We start from the raw sequence: 7,040 nt of genomic DNA on the forward strand, positions 1-7,040 counted from the left end.
AGCTATTAGGGTTAAACTAGTAGAATTTCCCAAAATTGGATAACAAAACTTTTGTGTTCATTTGTGTTGGGTGAATAAATTTTCTTTATTTATATTTGTTATTGTTTTAAATTTTTCCACACATCAACTATAAAATTTTCATTTGTTCTAAGCTTTTTGCCTTGTTTGTTTTCGGGATGAAGGGAGAGCGAAAAATCAAAGTTTTGATTTAAGAAAAAATTGTAAATCTAAAATGGAAAAGCACAATGCACAATTGTAGGGAGAGATAATTCCAAAGAGTGTCTGTAATTTTTAGGGATTGTAAGCTCTTTTTAGTTTTTATGACTCAGGTTTTGCATTCGTCGAGAAAAATATGTGGCAGAGGATTTTTAACTGAGTGTCAAATTGCAATCCATAAGTCATTTCATACAAAAATATAGCCCGTTACGCATGATAAATCACTTTACAATCATCTATGATTGTTAGATCAAATTTTTTAAAATGGGCAAAATAATGACTTGTTAGACTCGGGTAAATATCCCACCGCACGTGCACTTGAAAATTTAATGAGCGTTTGTTATTCTCTTTAAAAGCTTTGGATCCATAGGTCATTTGAATCTTTAACATGTTTCAAGCATGCATATGCGTTTTTAAAACTTGTGTAGAAAAAATCTCCTTCATGTAAAATTCCAATCTTAATAGGGTTGGACTAATGGAATTTCCCAAACTTGGATAACAAAACTTTTGTGTTCATTTACGGTGTGTGAATAAATATTTTTTATTTACATTAGTTATTATTTTAAATATTTTCTACACATCAACTATAAAATTTTTATTTTGTTGTGATCATTTTTCCCTACTTTGTTTACGAGATGAAGGGGGAGCGAAAACTCAAAGTTCTGATTTAAGAAAAAAGTGTACATCTAAAATGGAAATGCACAATGCACAAATGTAGAGAGAGATATTTGCAAAGAGTGCCTGCATGTTTTAGGGATCGTATGCACTTCTTTCGTTTTTATATCTAAGCTTTTGCAATCGTCGGCAAACGGGGGAGGCGGGCGATTTTTAATTGAGTGTTGACTTCAAATCCATATGTCATTTCTTACAAAAATATAGCCCGTCACGCATGACAAATCACTTTACAATCATCTATGGTTGTTAGCTCAACTTTTTGAATATGGGAAAAATAATGGCTTGTTTGACTCGGGCAAATATCCCACCGCACGTTCACTTGATAATTTAATGAGCATTTGTTATTCTCTTTAAAAGCTTTCGATCCATAGGTCATTTGAATCTCCTTCATGTAAAATTCCAAGATATTAGTTTTGGACTAGTGGAATTTCCCAAACTTGGATAACAAAACTTTTGTGTTCATTTGTGGTGTGTGAATAAACTTTCTTCAGTTTACTTTTTTGATTGTTTTAAACTTTTTCCGTACATCAACTATGAAATTTTCATATTGTTATGATCTATTTGCCTTTTTTGTTTACGAGATGAAGGGAGAGCGAAAAACTCGAAGTTTTGATTTATCAAGAATGTGTACATCTAAAACGGAAATGCAAAATGCATATATGTAGAGAGAGATAATTGCAAAGAGTGTCTATAATTTTTAGGGATTGTAAGCTCTTTTTAGTTTTTATATCTCAGGTTTTGCAATCGTCGGGAAAAATTGGTGGCAGTGGATTTTTAACTGTGTTGAATTACAATCCATAAGTCATTTCATACAAAAATATAGCCCGTTACACATGATAAATCACTTTACAATCATCTATGATTAATTATGTCAGCTTTTTGAAAATGGGCAAAATAATGGCATGTTTGACTCGGGTAAATATCCCACCGCAAGTTCACTTGAGAATTTAATGAGCGTTTGTTATTCTCTTTAAAAGCTTTGCATCCATAGCTCTTTTGCATCTTTAACATATTTGAAACATGGATATCCATTTTTAAAACATGTGTGGATGAAATTTTTTATTGCAAAATTCCAAGCTGTTACGGTTAAACTAGTGGAATTTCCCAAAATTGGATAACAAAACTTTTGTGTTCAATTGTGTTGAGTGAATAATTTTCTTTATTTATATTTGTTACTGTTTTAAATTTTTTCCATACATCAACTATAAAATTTTCATTTTGTTGTAAGGTTTTTGCCTTGTTTATTTTTGGGATGAAGGGAGAGCGAAAAGTCAGAGTTTTGATTTAAGAAAAATGTGTACATCTAAAACGGAAAAGCACAATGCACAATTGTAGGGAAAGATAATTCCAAAGAGTTCTGTAATTTTTAGGGATTGTAAGCTCTTTTTACTTTTTATATCTCAGGTTTTGCAATCGTCGGGAAAAATTGGTGGCAGAGGATTTTTAACTCAGTGTTGAAATGCAATTCATAAGTCGTTTCATACAAAAATATAGCCCGTTACGCATGATAAATCACTTTACAATCATCTATCATTGTTAGATCAAATTTTTGAAAATTGGCAAAATAATGACTTGTTAGACTCGGGTAAATATCCCACCGCACGTTCACTTGAGAATTTAATGAGTGTTGGTTATTCTCTTTAAAAAATTTGGATCCATAGGTCAATTGAATCTTTAACATGTTTCAAGCATGCATATCCATTTTTAAAACATGTGTAGAAAAAATCTCCTTCATGTAAAATTCCAAGCTTAGTAGGGTTGGACTAATGGAATTTCCCAGACTTGGATAACAAAACTTTTGTGTTCATTTGTGGTGTGTGAATAGATATTTTTTATTTACATTAGTTTTTATTTCAAATATTTTCCACACATCAACTATAAAATTTTTATTTTGGTGTGATCTTTTTTGCCTTTTTTGTTTACGGGATGAAGGGGGAGCGAAAACTCAAAGTTCTGATTTAAGAAAAAAGTGTACATCTAAAATGGAAATGCACAATGCACAAATGTAGAGAGAGATATTTCCAAAGAGTGTCTGTATGTTTTAGGGATCGTATGCACTTTTTCGTTTTTATATCTAAGGTTTTGCAATAGTCGGGAAACGGGGGAGGCGGGCAATTTTTAACCGAGTGTTGACTTCAAATCCATAAGTCATTTCTTACAAAAATATAGCCCGTTACGCATGACAAATCACTTTACAATCATCTATGATTTTTATTTCAACGTTTTGAATATGGGAAAAATAATAGCTTGTTTGACTCGGGCAAATATCCCACCGCACGTTCACTTGAGAATTTAATGAGCGTTTGTTATTCTCTTTAAAAGCTTTGGATCCATAGGTCTTTTGAATCTTTAACATGTTTCTGGCATGCATATCCATTTTTAAAACTTGTGTAGAAAAAATCTCCTCCATGTAAAATTCCAAGATATTAGTTTTGGACTAGTGGAATTTCCCAAACTTGGATAACAAAACTTTTGTGTTCATTTGTGGTGTGTGAATAAATTTTCTTCATTTAAATGTTTTATTGTTTTAAATATTTTCCGTACATCAACTATGAAATTTTCATATTGCAATGATCTATTTGCCATTTTTATTGACGAGATGAAGGGAGAGCGAAAAACTCGAAGTTTTGATTTATGAAAAATGTGTACATCTAAAACGGAAATGCACAATGCACATATGTAGAGAGAGATAATTCCAAAGAGTGTCTATAATTTTGAGGGATTGTAAGCACCTTTTCGTTTTTATATCTCAGGTTTTGAAATTGTCTGGAAAAATGGGTTGCGAAGGATTTTTAATTGAGTGTTGAATTGCAATCCATAAGTCATTTCATAGAAAAATAGAGCCCATACGCATGATAAATCACATTACAATCATATATGATTAATTATGTCAGCTTTTTGCAAATGGGCAAAATAATGGCATGTTTGACTCGGGTAAATATACCACGCCAAGTTCAGTTGAGAATTTAATGAGCGTTTGTTATTCTCTTTAAAAGCTTTGCATCCATAGCTCATTTGCATCTTTAACATGTTTCGAACATGCATATCCATTTTTAAAACATGTGTGGACGAAATGTCTTTCTTGCAAAATTCCATGTTATTAGGGTTAAACTAGTGGAATTTCCCAAAATTGGATAACAAAACTTTTGTGTTCATTTGTGTTGGGTGAATAAATTTTCTTTATTTATATATGTTAATGTTTTAAATTTTTTCCATACATCAACTATAAAATTTTTATTTTGTGGTAATCTTTTTTGCCTTGTTTGTTTTCGAGATGAAGAGAGAGCGAAAACTCAAAGTTTTGATTTATGAAAAATGTGTACAACTACAAAGGAAATGCACAATGCACAAATATAGAGAGAGAAATTTCAAAAGAGTGTCTGTATGTTTTAGGGATCGTATGCACTTTTTTGTTTTTATATCTCAGGTTTTGCAATTGTCGGGAAACGGGGGAGACGGGCGATTTTTAACTGAGTGTTGACTTCAAATCCATAAGTCATTTCTTAAAAAAATATAGCCCGTTACACATGACAAATCACTTTACAATCGCCAACGATTGTTAGCTCAAATTTTTGAAAATGGGCAAAATAATGACTTGTTAGGCTCGGGTAAATATCCCACCGCACGTTCACTTGAGAATTTAATGAGCGTTTGTTATTCTCATTAAAAGCTTTGGATCCATAGGTCATTTGAATCTTTAACATGTTTCTAGCATGCATATCCTTTTTTAAAACATGAGTAGAAAAAATCTCCTTCATGTAAAATTCCAAGCTTAATAGGTTGGACTAATGGAATTTCCCAAACTTGGATAACAAAACTTTTGTGTTCATTTGTGGTGTGTGAATAGATATTTTTTATTTAAATTAGTTATTATTTTAAATATTTTCCACACATCAACTATAAAAATTTTATTTTGTTGTGATCTTTTTTGCCTTTTTTGTTTACGGGATGAAGGGGGAGAGAAAACTCAAACTTCTGATTTAAGAAAATAGTGTACATCTAAAATGGAAATGCACAATGCACAAATGTAGAGAGAGAGATTTCCAAAGAGTGTCTGTCCGTTTTAGGGATCGTATGACTTTTTCTTTTTTATATCTAAAGTTTTGCAATCGTCGGGAAACGGGGGAGGCGGGCGATTTTTAACAGAGTGTTGACTTCAAATCCATAAGTCATTTCTTACATAAATATAGCCCGTTATGCACGACAAATCACTTTACAATCATCTATGATTGTTAGCTCAACGTTTTGAATATGGGAAAAATATTGGCTTGTTTGACTCGGGCAAATATCCCACCGCACGTTCCCTAGAGAATTTAATGAGCGTTTTTTATTTTCTTTAAAAGCTTTGGATCCATAGGTCATTTGAATCTTTAACATGTTTCTGGCATGCATATATATTTTTAAAACATGTGTAGAAAAAATCTCCTTCATGTAAAATTCCAAGCTTAATAGGGTTGGACTAATGGAATTTCCCAAACTTGGATAACAAAACTTTTGTGTTCATTTGTGGTGTCTGAATAGATATTTTTTATTTACATTAGTTATTATATTAAATATTTTCCACACATCAACCATAAAAATTTTATTTTTTTGTGATCTTTTTTGCCTTTTTTGTTTACGGGATGAAGGGGGAGCGAAAACTCAAAGCTCGGATTTAAGAAAAAAGTGTACATCTAAAATGGAAATGCGCAATGCACAAATGTAGAGAGAGAGATTTCCAAAGAGTGTCTGTATATTTTAGGGATCGTATGCACTTTTTCATTTTAATATCTCAGGTTTTGCGATCGTCGGGAAACGGGGGAAGCGGGCGATTTTTAACTGAGTGTTGACTTCAAATCCATAGGTCATTTCTTACAAAAAAAATAGCCCGTTACGCATGACAAATCACTTTACAATCATCTATGATTGTTAGCTCAACGTTTTGAATATGGGCAAAATAATGGCTTGTTTGACTCGGGCAAATATCCCACCGCACGTTCACTTGAGAATTTAATGAGCGTTTGTTATTCTCTTTAAGAGCTTTGGATCCATAGGTCATTTGAATCTTGAACATGTTTCAAGCATGCATATCCATTTTTAATACATGTGTTGAAAAAATCTCCTTCATGTAAAATTCCAAGCTTAATAGGGTTGGACTGATGGAATTTCCTGAACTTGGACAACAAAACTTTTGTGTTCATTTGTGGTGTGTGAATAGATATTTTTTATTTACATTAGTAATTATTTTAAATATTTTCCACACATCAACTATAAAATTTTTATTTTGTTGTGATCTTTTTTGCCTTTTTTGTTTACGGGATGAAGGGGGAGCGAAAACTCAAAGTTCTGATTTAAGAAAAAAGTGTACATCTAAAATGGAAATGTGCAATGCACAAATGTAGAGAGAGAGATTTCCAAAGGGTGTCTGTATATTTTAGGGATCGTATGCACTTTTTTGTTTTAATATCTCAGGTTTTGCAATCGTCGGGAAACAGGGGAGGCGGGCGATTTTTAACTTAGTGTTGACTTCAAATCCATAAGTCATTTCTTAAAAAAAAAATAGCCCGTTACGCATGACAAATCACTTCACAATCATCTATGATTGTTAGCTCAACGTTTTGAATATGGGCAAAATAATGGCTTGTTTGACTCGGGCAAATATCCCACTGCACTTTCACTTGAGAATTTAATGAGAGTTTGTTATTCTCTTTAAAAGTTTTGGATCCATAGGTCATTTGAATCTTTAACATGTTTCTGGCATGCATATCCATTTTTAAAACATGTGTTGAAAAAATCTCTTTCATGTAAAATTCCAAGCTTAATAGGGTTGGACTAATGGAATTTCCCGAACTTGGATAACAAAACTTTTGTGTTCATTTGTGGTGTGTGAATAGATATTTTTTATTTACATTAGTAATTATTTTAAATATTTTCCACACATCAACTATAAAATTTTTATTTGTTTGTGATCTTTTTTGCCTTTTTTGTTTAAGGGATGAAGGGGGAGCGAAAACTCAAAGTTCTGATTTAAGAAAAAAGTGTACATCTAAAATGGAAATGCACAATGCACAAATGTAGAGAGAGAGATTTTCAAAGAGTGTCTGTCCGTTTTAGGGATCGTATGACTTTTGCGTTTTTATATCTAAAGTTTTGCAATCGTCGGGAAACGG

Source organism: Aristolochia californica, unplaced genomic scaffold, assembly GCF_029961685.1.
Source record: "Aristolochia californica isolate CCGP_79_NKW_82.1479 unplaced genomic scaffold, dmAriCali1.0.hap1 SCAF_7, whole genome shotgun sequence".
Taxonomy (NCBI): domain Eukaryota; kingdom Viridiplantae; phylum Streptophyta; class Magnoliopsida; order Piperales; family Aristolochiaceae; genus Aristolochia; species Aristolochia californica.